The 13,478-nt window shown below is 43.6% G+C and overlaps 1 protein-coding gene across 1 annotated transcript in view; it reads left to right on the top strand.

Moving 5' to 3' along the window:
- The window catches only part of HCRTR2 (hypocretin receptor 2), a 275,912-nt gene that overhangs the window by 103,940 nt on the left and 158,494 nt on the right, over window positions 1-13,478 (top strand). The gene's annotated exons all lie outside the window — the stretch shown is intronic.

The raw sequence follows: 13,478 nt of genomic DNA, 5'->3' as shown, positions 1-13,478 counted from the left end.
ACAAGGCCTTGAAGGCTCCCTTATCTTGGAGTAGGAAAACCGCTTTTAAAGCCGGAGCAGCAGGAAAAAGTTTTGGCTTTCCTTGCTGACTCAGCCTCTAGCTCTTTCGCCTCCTCTTCAGAAAGTTCAAAATATAAAAGCAGCGAGTTGTCAGTGGATGCTCCCGGTCAGGAACAAGACGTTTCCTAGTGTCCTTCACCAAAACCAAAAGTGAAGGATGCGTCAGGCAACACTACAGGTTACTCCATGGAGCTCTTTACACATACCGTGCCTGGGTTAGAAAAGGAAATTGTTAACTGCCCATTACAAGATGAATCGGACATGGAGTGCACTGATGCAAAGCCACAGCTAGATTATTATGCTGTTCCACTGACTCAGATCACTACATTGCCCTCGCAGTGTACTGAGCCAGAATCTGACCCTGATGAGACTATGGTGTCCCGTCCTGAACACTATAGCACCTTACACGGTGACACAGAGGAAGGTGCACATGACATTGAAGAGGAGGTGATAGATGACTTAGTTGTTGACCCAGATTGGCAGCCATTGGCGGAAGAGGGTGCCGCTGCCAGTAGCTCAGAAGCGGAGGAGGATGATCCGCAGCAGCCATCTACATCGCAACAGCTGTCGTCTGGCAGGCCCGTATCAGGCCAAAAACTTGTGTCAAAAACAAAAACAGTTTTAGGACAGCGTGGCCATCCGGTGAAAGTAGCACAGCATGCAATGCCTGAAAAGGAATTAGATAGTAGGAAGAGTGCAGTGTGGCAATTTTTTAACCAAGATCCGAATGATCAGTCAAAAGTTATCTGTAAGAAATGCTCAAAGAACTCATCTTCTCATCCGCGTACACAGGGTTTGAACGCCCACATTGCTATACTAATCTCGTTAGAGATGATGCCCTACCAGTTGGTTTAAAACAAAGCTTTCGAAGACCTGATGGCCTACGCAGTACCATGCTATGACCTACCCAGTCAGCACTTCTTTGCGAGAAAAGTCATCCCAGCCCTCCACCAGCATGTCAAAGACCGCATTGTCCATGCACTGAGGCAATCAGTCAGTGGAAAGGTGCACCTCACACCAGATGTATGGACCAGTAGGCATGGCCAGGGACGTTACGTGTCCATCACGGCGCACTGGGTTAATGTGGTGGATGCAGGGTCCACTGGGGACAGCCATAGTAGGACAGTTCTGCCTAGCTCACGGTCTAGGAAACAATTGGCTGTAGGCGTTTGCCACCCCTCCTCTTCCTCCTCCTCCTCCAGAAGCAAAAGCTCGTCCACAGAGAGCAGTCACATGACCACTCCATCCGCAGCTGCCAGTGTTGCACACGAGGTGTCCCATTATTGAACAGCTAGTGGTAAGCGTCAGCAGGCTGTGTTACAAATGAAGTGTTTGGGGAAAACAGACACACCGCAGAAGTACTGGCCGAGTACTTGCAGCAAGAAACTCAGTCATGGCTGGGTAGTGTACATGTTGAGGCAGGCAAGGTAGTCAGTGATAATGGAAGGAATTTTATGGCTGCCATAGCCCTTTCACAACTGAAACACATACCTTGCCTGGCTCACACCTTGAACCTGGTGGTGCAGTGCTTCCTGAAAAATTATCCGGGTTACCAGCCCTGCTCCTGAAGGTGCGAAGACTTTGCTCGCACATCCACCGGTCGCCCGTACACTCCAGCAGTATGCTGAACCATCAGCGATTGCTGAATCTTCCCCAGCACCGCCTAATAATGGACGTTGCAACAAGGTGGAACTCCACACTGCACATGCTTCAGAGGCTGTGCGAACAGAGGCGTGCTGTAATTTATTTGTGGGAGGATACACATACACGGGCAGGCACTTGGATGGCAGACATGGAGTTGTTTGGTGTGCAGTGGTCGAAGCTACAAGACCTCTGTCAAGTCCTTCAGTGTTTTGAGGAATGCACACGGCTGGTAAGTGCAGACAATGCCATCATAAGCATGAGCATCCCACTAATGCATCTGCTGATGCAAAGTTTAACACACATTAAGGAGCAGGTGTCTGCAGCGGAGGTGGAGGGAAGCCTTGATGACAGTCAGCCATTGTCTGCTCAGGGAACTCTCCTGGATGAGGTGTCGGACGATGAGGAGGAGGAGGAGGATGATGGGGATGAATATTTATGGGAGGAGGATGCTTCTCAGGGGGCAATAGAAACTGGTGGCATTGCAAGGTCAGGTACAGGGTTTTTGCGGGACACAGGTGATGTTGATGTTGCAAGAAAGTGCTCCTCAACCCAGCACAAGCAGTGAATTGGCACCTGGAACATTGGCCCACATGGCTGAGTATGCCTTGGGTATCCTAAAAAGGGACCCCCGCATTATCAAAATGATGACCGATGATGACTACTGGCTGGCCACGATATACGATATAAAGGAAAATTACAAAATATCATGCCACATGAGAACCTTGAGCAAATATTGGCTACCAAACAAGCAACTCTTGTAGACTGTTTGGTTCAGCACACAGCGGCAGTGATGGTTCTCACACGAGCCGTAGGGGGCAATATGGCAGAGGTGTTAGAGGTAGGGTTGAGCGAAATGGGTCGGCCATTTTCAGAAGTCGCCGACTTTTGGCAAAGTCAGGTTTCATGAAACCCGACCCGACCCCTGTGTGGAGTCGGCCATGAGGTCGGCGATCTTCTGAATCTGGTATCGGAATTTCGATACCGAGTTCCGATATGTTTGCGATATCGGGAATCGGTATCGGAATCCATATTTAAGTGTAAAATAAAGAATCAAGATAAAAAATATTGATATACTCACCCTCAGACGCGCCCTGGTACTAACCGGCAGGCTTCCTTCCTAAGAATGAGCGCGTGAATGACCTGCGGTGATGTCGCAGCTTGTGATTGGTCGCGAGCTGTCACATGGACAAGCCGTGACGTCATCTAAGGTCCTTCACGCGCTCATTCTTAGGAAGGAAGGCTGCCGGAAAGAAGCAGGGTGCGTCCGAGGGTAAGTATATACCTAATAGGAATAACCCGACCCGATCCTATAAAAATAAAAGTCGCTCAACCCTAGTTAGAGGTGCACAAATCTAAAGTGGCGTTGGACAGAGGGGTTTTATGACCAGGTTGTGGAGTGATTTCGCAATGACCGCTGACACGACAGGTACTGCTGCATCGATTCAAAGTGACAGGAGACAGCATTTGTATACTTACAAACTACTTTTCCTCCCTCATCGATGTTCTCGCTCACAGGTCATTCCCCTTTCATTACTGGGCATCTAAAATAGACACCTGTCCTGAATTGGCAGAATATGCATTACAAGAGCTCGCTTGCCCTGCTGCTAGTGTGCTATCCGAAAGATTCTTCAGTGCTGCTGGTTCAATACTGACCGAAAAAAGGACACGTCTGGCTAACCAAAATGTCAATGATCTAACCTTCATTAAAATGAAACCAATCATGGATTTCAAATTATTTGGCCCCACCTTCCCGTGCTGACATGTAGCTTGCCTGAAAAATGTCTTGCTTTTGGCCTCCTCTTACTGACTGCTTCAATTCCTCCATTTGCAGCTGCTGAATGTCCACCATAGTCCATTTTTATACCTCCCAAAATGGGCTGATTCCCCCCACAGGGTCGTGGTCACCACCTGGCACAAGCACCCATGCCGTTTGCCTGGACAGGTGGGTGTGCCCACTCTTGGGCGACGGCACTGGCACAGGGTCCCTCATAGTACAATGAAGTGTCTCTGACGGTGGTGGTGCACAACCAACGTCAGACAGACCATCGTAATATGAGGGGCCCTGTGCCAGTACCACCGCCCACGAGAGAGTGTTCCCCCCAGCTCGAACAGTGATCTACCACTTGCAATACTTACCTCTGCCTGCTCCACCACTGTGTAGTCTGTGCTGTTAAATCCTTCAATGGCACTGGCAATACAAATTTGTTGAAATTATAGATGATAGTTAAAATATACAGGGGCCCTGGCCTCCATTTAGACCAGTTAATACTTTTCGCCTACTACCACTGTCTGCTACTCAGCTCTGCCACCTGTTTATTTATGAACAATTTTTTGGCAGACATTTAGCCTACTTAATTATTTGGGCCTACTAACTGTGTCTGACGCTCCTTAGAGTTGTCCTCCGCTGAACAAAGCAATGCCGCCTGTTTAGTCCTGTTACCAATTTTGGTCTGCATATAGCCTACTTAATTATTTGGGCCTACTAACTGTGTCTGCCGCTCATTACAGTTGTCCTCCACTGAACAAAGCAATGCCGCCTGTTTAGTCCTGTTACCAATTTTGAACTTCATTTAGCCTACTTAATTATTTGGGCCTACTAACTGTGTCTGCCCCTCATTACAGTTGTCCTCCACTGAACAAAGCAATACCGCCAGTTTAGTCCTGTTACCAATTTTGAACTGCATTTAGCCCACTTTATTATTTGGGCCTACTACCTGTGTCTGCCACTCCTTACAGTTGTCCTCCGCTGAACAAAGCAATGCCGCAAGTTTAGTCCTGTTACCAATTTTGAACTGCATTTAGCCCACTTTATTATTTGGGCCTACTAACTGTGTCTGCCACTTCTTACAGTTGTCCTCTGCTGAACAAAGCAATGCCGCCAGTTTAGTCCTGTTACCAATTTTGAACTGCATTTAGCCCACTTTATTATTTGGGCCTATATCTGTGTTTCCTCCTCACCCTGCCCATTGCCCAGCCACTGCTAGATGAGTCTGCTGGTACATTGACCCAGACCACTACATTCCCCTGGCACTCTAGACAGCCAGAATCTGACCCTGTTGAAAGTCAGGTTCCCCTTCCCGCATACTATACCACCTTACACGGGGACAAAGAGGAAGGTGCAGATGAAAATGCAGGTTCCTTCATCAGGTGGGGGGGCATACTCGTTGGCGACATCAGTGGCACAGGGCCACTCATAGTACACAAAAGTGTCTCTGCCGGTGGGAGGTGCCACCCGCCATCAAACACACTGCCGTACTATGAGGGGCCCTGTGCCAGTGCCAATGCCAACAAGTGGGCCCCCCTGCTTGCTCAGGATCACAGCATTTGCAAAGTTGAAATACTTACCTCTCCCGGCTCCACTGCTGTGACGTATTCTGCGTTTCCTGGGCCCACGAAAATCTTGAGCCAACCCTACCCCCCACAACTTTAGCCAGATGACCCCCAGTTTTCAATGCCTAACTATTATTATAAAGTAAATTAAGATTGACAAGCTTCAGTAATAAGAATTGATGTTTAAAAATGGCATTAAAATGGGCACTGTAGGTGTTTTCCTGTCCTCCACTCACTGCCGACTTTGATTCCCCATTGACTTGCATTGGGTTTCGTGTTTCAGTCGGCCCCCGACTTTACGGAATAATTGGCCGATTTCACCCCACCCAACTTTTGACAAAGTCGGGTTTCGCAAAACCCGACTCGATCTGAAAAAAAGTAAAAGTCGCTCAACTCAAGTGAACACCATAAAAAAATTAGAAAGAGGCAAAAAAGAATGCTTTATCATCATATACCACCAAACAAAAAGTGGAATAACACGCAATCAAAAAGACAGATGTAAATAAACATTGTACCACTGAAAACGTCATCTTGTCCCGCAAAAAATGAGCCGCAAGACAGCATCATCAGCGAAAAATAAAAAAGTTATAGCTCTCAGAATAAAGCGATGAAAAAAACTATTATTTTTTATTTAGAATAGTTTTTATTGTATTAAAGCGCCAAAACATAAAAAATGATATAAATGAGGTATAGCTGTAATCATACTGACCCGAAAAATAAAACTGCCTTATCAATTTTACCATACACGGAACAGCATAAACGCCCCACCCAAAAGATATTCATGAATTGCTGCTTTTTGTTCATTCTGCCTCCCAAAAATTGTAATAAAAAGCAATCAAAAAATGTCATGTGCCCAAAAATGGTACCAATAAAAATGTCAACTTGTCCTGCAAAAAACAAGACCTCACATGACTCTGTTGTACAAAATATGGAAAAATTATAGCTCTCAAAATGTGGTAATGCAAAAACTATTTTTTGCAAAAAAAAGCATCTTTTAGCGAGTGACAGCTGCCAAACATAAAAACCGCTATAAAAACCCACAGTAAATAGTAAATCAAACCCCCCTTATCAACCCCTTAGTTAGGGAAAAATAATAAAATAAAATAAGTACTTATTTCCATTTTCCCATTAGGGTTAGGGTTGGGGCTAAAGTTAAGATTAGGGTTGGGGCTAAAGTTAGGAATAGGGTTGGAGCTAAATTTAGGGTTAGGGTTTGGATTAGGGTTAGGGTTGGGATTATGTTTACTGTTGGGTTTAGGTTAGGGGTGTGTCAGGGTCTGGAGTGTGGTTAGGGTTATGGTTAGGGATAGGGCTGTGTTGTGTTAGGGGTGTGTTGGGCTTAGGGTTGTGGTTAGGGTTCAGATTAGGGTTAGGGGTGTGTTCGAGTTAGGGTTGGGATTAGGGTCATTGGTGTGTTGGGGATAGGGTTGGAGCTATAATTGGAAGGGTTTCCAGTGTTTAGGCACATCAGGGGCTCTCCAAACGCGACATGGTGTCCGATCTCAATTCCAGCCCATTCTGCGTTGAAAAAGTGAAACGTTGCTCCTTCCCTTCCGAGCACAGCCATGCACCCAAACAGTGGTTTACTCCCACATATGGGATATCATTGTACTCAGGACAAATTGGACAACAATTTTTGAGGTCCAATTCCTCCCGTTACTGTTGTGAAAATAAAAATTTTGGGGCTAATAAAATCATTTTTGTGCGGGAAAAAAATGATTTTTTATTTTCATGGCTCTGCATTATAAACTTTAGTGAAACACTTTGGGGTTCAAAATTCTCACAACACATCTAGAAAATCTAGTTTCCAAAATGGCATCACTTATGGGGGTTTCTACTGTTTAGGCACATCAAAATAAAAAAGGGATGAAGACAGCGCTGCTAATGGTCAGAACGCAATACATAAAGTGCACATGCACATATTGATTTCTAACTGTATTTCAAAATGAGACATTTAGCAAACAATTGATCAATTCTTTGAGCTACCCCGCCATGCCAAGGCATTCTCATAATGGGGCAGTCCTACTCTACGTCTTTTATACTCGCTGTGCCATTACGGCCTCCTAAATGTATTGTAAGCAAGACCACATTAATCCTACGCTACATTTTTTATATTCGCTGTGCTATTACGGCCTCCTAAATGTATTAAAAGCAAGACCACATTAAATGCAAACTGTACCTGAAGCGTTTCTGAATCACTCCCATGGCGCCAGAAAGGGTAAGCGCAGATAAAAGTTGACCAGGTCTGAACATAGACATTTCAGGTCCAACCTCCACACTGACTAACCAGCACCACAGATGAAGGGTGAGACAGGCCCAGACACAGGTGCACAATCAAACAGAGCCTAGGGCAGGGCAGGGCTGCTGTATGTGTGTACAGCAGCCTAGATCAATCACAATGAACACAGAAAGAATAGTGTGTGTAACCCAGCGCGCACAGCAACAGTGGTGGTCAGCCACAAACCAATATAAAAAAGGGGAGAAGCCAGCGTTGCTTATAGTCAGGCACATCAGTGGCTCTGCAAATGCAACATGATGCCCGCAGACCATTCCATCAAAGTCTGTATTCATCACTACTTTCCTTCTGAGACCCAATGTGTGCCCAAACAGTAGTTTTCCTCCACATATAGTGTATTAGCATACTCAGGACAAATTGCACAACAATTTTTGGTGTTCAATTTTTTTCATGTTACCCTTATGAAAATACAAAATTGGGGCTAAAAAATCATTTTTGTGGGAAAAAAAGATTTAATATTTTCACGGTTCTGCGTTATAAACTTTAGTGAAATACTTAGGGGTTCAAAGTTCTCACAACACATCTAGATACGCTCATTGGGGGTCTAGTTTCCAAAATGGGATCACTTGTGGGGAGTTTCTATTGTTTAGGTACATCAGGGGCTCTCCAAACGCGACATGGTGTCTGATCTCAATTCCAGCCAATTCTGCGTTGAAAAAGTCAAACGGTGCTCCTTCTCTTCCAAGCTCTGCCATGGGCACAAACAGTGGTTTACTCCGACGTATGGGGTATCAGCATACTCAGGACAAATTGCACAATAACTTTTGGGTCCAATTTCTCCTGTTACCCTTGGGAAAATAAAAAAATTGGTGGTGAAAAGATCATTTTTGTGAAAAAAATATGATTTTTTTATTTTACAGCTCTACATTATATTCTTCTGTGAAGCACTTGGGGTTCAAAGTGCTCACTACACATCTAGATAAGTTCCTTAGGGGGTCTACTTTCCAAACTGGTGTCACTGGTGAGGGGTTTCCAGTGTTTAGACACATCAGAAGCTCTCCAAATGCGACATGGTGTCCAATCTCGATTCCAGCCAGTTTTGCATTGAAAAGTCAAATGGCACTCCTTCCCTTCCGAGCTCTGTTGTGCACCCAAACAGTGGTTTACCCCCACATTTGTGGTATAAGCATTCTCAGGACAAATTGTACAATAAGTTTTGGGGTCCAATTTCTTTTGTTACCCTTGGGAAAATAAAAAATGTGTGGTGAAAAGATCATTTTTGTGAAAAAAATATGATTTCTTATTTTTACGGCTCTACATTATAAACTTCAGTGAAGCACTTGGGGGTTTTAAGTGTTCACCACACATCTAGATAAGTTCCATAGTGGGTCTACTTTCCAAAATGCTGTCACTTATGGGGGATTTCCACTTTTTAGGCACATTAGGGACTCTCCAAACGCAACTCCAGACAATTTTGGATTGAAAAGTCAAACGAACCTCCTTCCCTTCCGAGCTCTGCCATGCACCCAAACAGTGGTTCCCCCCACATATGGGTACCTGCATAATCAGGACAAATTGCACAGTAACATTTGGAGTCTAAATTCTCCTGTTACCCTTGTGAAAATAAAAAAATGTGGATCCGAAGTATTTTTTTTGTGAAAAAAAGTTAAATGTTCATTTTTTTAAAACATTCCAAAAATTCCTGTGAAGCACCTGAGGGGTTAATAAACTTCTTGAATGTGGTTTTGAGCACCTTGAGGGGTGCAGTTTTTAGAATGGTGTCACTTTTAGGTATTTTCTCTCATATAGACCCTCAAAGTGACTTCAAATATGATGTGGTCCCTAAAAAAATGGTGTTGTAAAAATGAAAAATCACTGGTCAACTTTTAACTATTATAACTAGTGTTGAGCATTCCGATACCGCAAGTATCGGGTATCGGCCGAAACTTGCGGGTATCGGAATTCCGATACCGAGATCCGATACTTTTGTGGTATCGGGAATCGTTATCGGGATTAATATCAATGTGTAAAATAAAGAATTAAAATAAAAAATAGGGATATACTCACCTCTCCGGCGGCTCCTGGACTTTACCGCCATAACCGGGAGCCGTTGTACCTAAGAATGCACGCTTGAAGGGCCTTAGATGAGGTCACTGCGCTCTGATTGGTCCGTAGCGGTCGCGTGACCGCTACGCGACCAATCACAAAGCAGTGACGTCACCTAAGGTCTTTCAAGCGCTTGAAATACCTTAGAAGACGTCACTGCTTTGTGATTGGTCGCGTAGCGGTCACGCGACCGCTACGGACCAATCAGAGCGCAGTGACCTCATCTAAGGCCCTTCAAGCGCGCATTCTTAGGTACAACGGCTCCCGGTTACGGCGGTAAAGTCCAGGCTGCGTCGGAGGGTGAGTATATCCCTATTTTTTATGTTAATTCTTTCTTTTACACATTGATATGGATCCCAGGGCCTGAAGGAGAGTTTCCTCTCCTTCAGACCCTGGGAACCATACAGGATACCGTCCGATACTTGGTGTCCCATTGACTTGTATTGGTATCGGGTATCGGATTAGATCCGATACTTTGCCGGTATCGGCCGATACTTTCCGATACCGATACTTTCAAGTATCGGACGGTATCGCTCAACACTAATTATAACTCCCCAATGAAAAAAAATGTTGGTTCCAAAATTGTGCTGATTTAAAGTACCCATGTGAGAAATGTTACTTATTAAGTATTTTGTGTGACATATCTGTGTGATTTAAGGGCATGAAAATTCAAAGTTGGAAAATTCCAAAATTTTCAAAGTTTTTGCCAAATTTCCATTTTTTTCACAAATAAACGCAAGTCATATCAAAGAAATTTTACCCCTACCATTAAGTACAATATGTCTTGAGAAAGCATGCCAGGATCACTGGGATCCATGGAAGCGTTCCAGAGTTATAACCTCATAAAGGGACAGTGGTCAGAATTGTAAAAATTGGCCTGGTCATTAACATGCAAACCACAATTGGGGTTAATTTGACAGCCCTTGCACTTAGTGCATAGACTTTAACAGTCTGTGAGTCCCACTCCTTACATTTGTGAAAAAATGTTTTCGGAGTCCCTTGTCTACTTGTCTTCCAGGGTACAATGCAGTTCTGTCTTTTAATTTTTGGAAATTCTTGCACTTAGTGCATAGGCTTTATGAGTCTAGGAGTCCCACTACCTAACAATTTTAACAGAATGTGTATGAGGCCCTCCTTTATGTCTAATACAGGGTGTATTGGAGCCCCTGTTCCTTCTAATTTTTGGCAGCTCTAGCATTGTCCCTCCTTTATAAATTAAATAGGATGTGTCTGACCATGTCACACACATCACATGCTCAGATAAGGAATAAAATGTTAAAATTACATGTTGAATTAATCATCCATACACTATTATGTGGTTTGTGGTACATATCAGTACTATATAACAATCCAGAAAAGCATTAAAACATTTTTTCTGTATTCAATTACTCATCCATATACTATTAAATAGTCTGTTATCTCTTTAGGTGTTAAACAAAAGTCCAAAAAAGAGTTGAAAATGTTTCTGTGCTCAATTACTCATCCATATACTTGTACGTGGTTTATGTTACATTTTGATGTAAGCATTGACTAATTTTTGGGGGTTCATTTCGGTGTTAGATGACACTGCAAAAAAAGCTTTCAAAAATGTTTCTGGATTCAATTACTCATCCATTAGCAGTTGACCATTTTTAAAAAAATATATAAATAAACTTGGTTTCAAGTGACTTAGCAATTAGAAAATGCGTAAGGCATGCGGTAAGGGATGAGGAAGTGGAAGTGTGATGATCGCAGACACCGATAATGTGGTGCTGGTGTAACTATGCCTGTTGCTGGAGCACAAGGAATGCACCTGGTAGTTCAACGGTTTCTGGAAACCCACCCAGATTTGCCAGGGTTTTTGGTCAAGGTACGCCACGTCAGCACCCATTTCCACAAGTCAGCTGCCTCTGCTCTAGCAGTGCATGCAACTGCCAGCTAATCGACAAGTGTGCGACTTGACCACACACTGGAACTCCACACTGCACATTCTGGCAAGGCTTTGTGAGCAGCAGAGGCAAGTTGTTGAGTACTATCTCCAACGCACCCATCTGTATTCTGGTCATCATGCTCACACAACAGCTGAAGAGTCAACATGGATGTTTGACATTTAAACGGTTTTCCTAGACTTTGAGCACTCCAAAAAGATGGTATGCGGTGATGACACCATAGTCAGTGCAACAATCCCACTTCTGTGCCTACTTGAACAGTCACTTCTCACAATTAAGCACAAAGCTATGCATGCGGACCAGGTTGAGATGGAGGAAGACATGAGAAAGGGAGATATTACCCAGCCCAGCCTAATCTCATCTGCTCAGTGCAAATTGGATAAAAATGAGGAGGTGGAGCCAGAGATGAGGAGGAGGAGAAACAGAAGCTGTTAGCTGGCACAAAAGAGGCTGGAACCCAACTCTTCAACGTTCATGGGCTGAGGATGGGAATGTAGATGAAGAGAGTGAGGAGATGGTGGAAACAGGGAAGTGTTGGCTGTTGGGAGCTTGGCACATATTGCCAACTTTACGTACTGCTGCCTTTCATGTGATTCTTGCGTTACATTCATCTTGGTTAAAAAAGAGTGCTGGTAGTTCACCCTGCTAGACCAACACCACAAGGAGAACATTGCATCTCTCTTTCTTGAGGCAGAGAAGTCTACTAAAATGGGCCAATTAAAAAAGATTATTAACATCAGACAATGCTAGCGGCAGTGGGCAAGCTTCCTTGCCCATTCAAGGCGGAGAGGCGAGGGAGACACACCAGATTCAGCAGAGCATCTTGGTGGAGACAGGGAAGTTTTGGCTGTAGGGAGCTTGGAATATATAGCTGACTTATGTACCTCTGCCTTTCCCGTGACCCCCGAGTTACATTCATCTTGGCTAAAAAAGAAAAAAAGAGTACTGCTTATTCACCCTGATAGACCCTTGATACAAGGAAAAATTTGCATCTCTTATTCCTGAAGAGGAGAGGTCTTCTAAATTGTTGCTATACCAAAATGCCGTTGTAGAAAATATGTTGAAAAAACTTTCATCAGACAATGCTAGCAGCAGGGTGCAAGTGTCCTTGCCCAACCAAGGAGGAAAGGCTAGGGAGACACACTGCAGAGGCAGGGGTACACTGTCAAAGGACAGGGCCAATTTCATGAAACCATCTTAGTGTCCAGGGTCTGATGACCTGGTATTTTTGAAAAGGAGGGAAAAGATTTTAAATATAGTTAAGCAATACCTAGCTGCATACTTCCTAATTCCTCTGCGACTTTCAACTATTGGGTCTCCATACTGTACACCTGGCATGAGTTGTCCCTCTATGCCTTGGAGGTGTTGTACTGCCCTGCCAGTAGCATCTTGTCTGAGAGGGATTTTAGTGCCATCATGGGGGTCAAAAAAGACAGTCGCTTTCACCTGTCAACAATGTCAACAACAATGAACAAAGCCTGAATTAGACCCGACTTTTCCACACCACCAGATGACAGCAGCACATAAAGTTCTTTTTAATATTCAAGATTTGAATGAGGCCCTCCAGTTGTTGACTTCAAGGGTGTATGGATGACACTTCCTTATAATTTTTTCCTGGCTTTGCACTTTGTGTAAAACCTTTATGAATGAAGGCGTATAGGAGTACAGTAACTACACTTTAGAAATATTTGAATGAGGCATGTTCCTCCTTATAAATTGTTCCTGGCTTTGTACTTTCTGAAAAATCTATGAGTGTAGTAGTAGTTCATCAACTACACTTTCAAAATAACTACGTTTCAATTTTTTTCTGGATTCAATTAATCATACAAACAGTTTACCGTGGTTATTAATACATTACGGGAAAGCTTTGAATTTTTTTTCTAGATTCAATTACACACCCATAGAGTAATATGTGCTTTGTGGTACAAGTCTGTGGTATATAGCACTCCAAAAAAGTGTTAAAAATAGGTCTGGAATCAATTAGTCACCCATATTGTATTTGCTGCTTTTTGTGACATTTTGGTGGTATATAACACTCCAAAAAGGCATTTAAATAGTTGTGTGTTTTCAATTAGTCATCTGTATAGTATTTGCTGCTTTCTGTGACATTTCGTCGTATATAACACTCCAAAAAAGAATTTAAAAATTTGCTTGGATTCAATTAGTCATCGTTA

This window comes from Ranitomeya variabilis, chromosome 2 (genome assembly GCF_051348905.1).
Source record: "Ranitomeya variabilis isolate aRanVar5 chromosome 2, aRanVar5.hap1, whole genome shotgun sequence".
Classification (NCBI taxonomy): domain Eukaryota; kingdom Metazoa; phylum Chordata; class Amphibia; order Anura; family Dendrobatidae; genus Ranitomeya; species Ranitomeya variabilis.
Note: the sequence above shows the minus strand (reverse complement) of the source record. Positions and strands in the feature narration are given on the sequence as shown.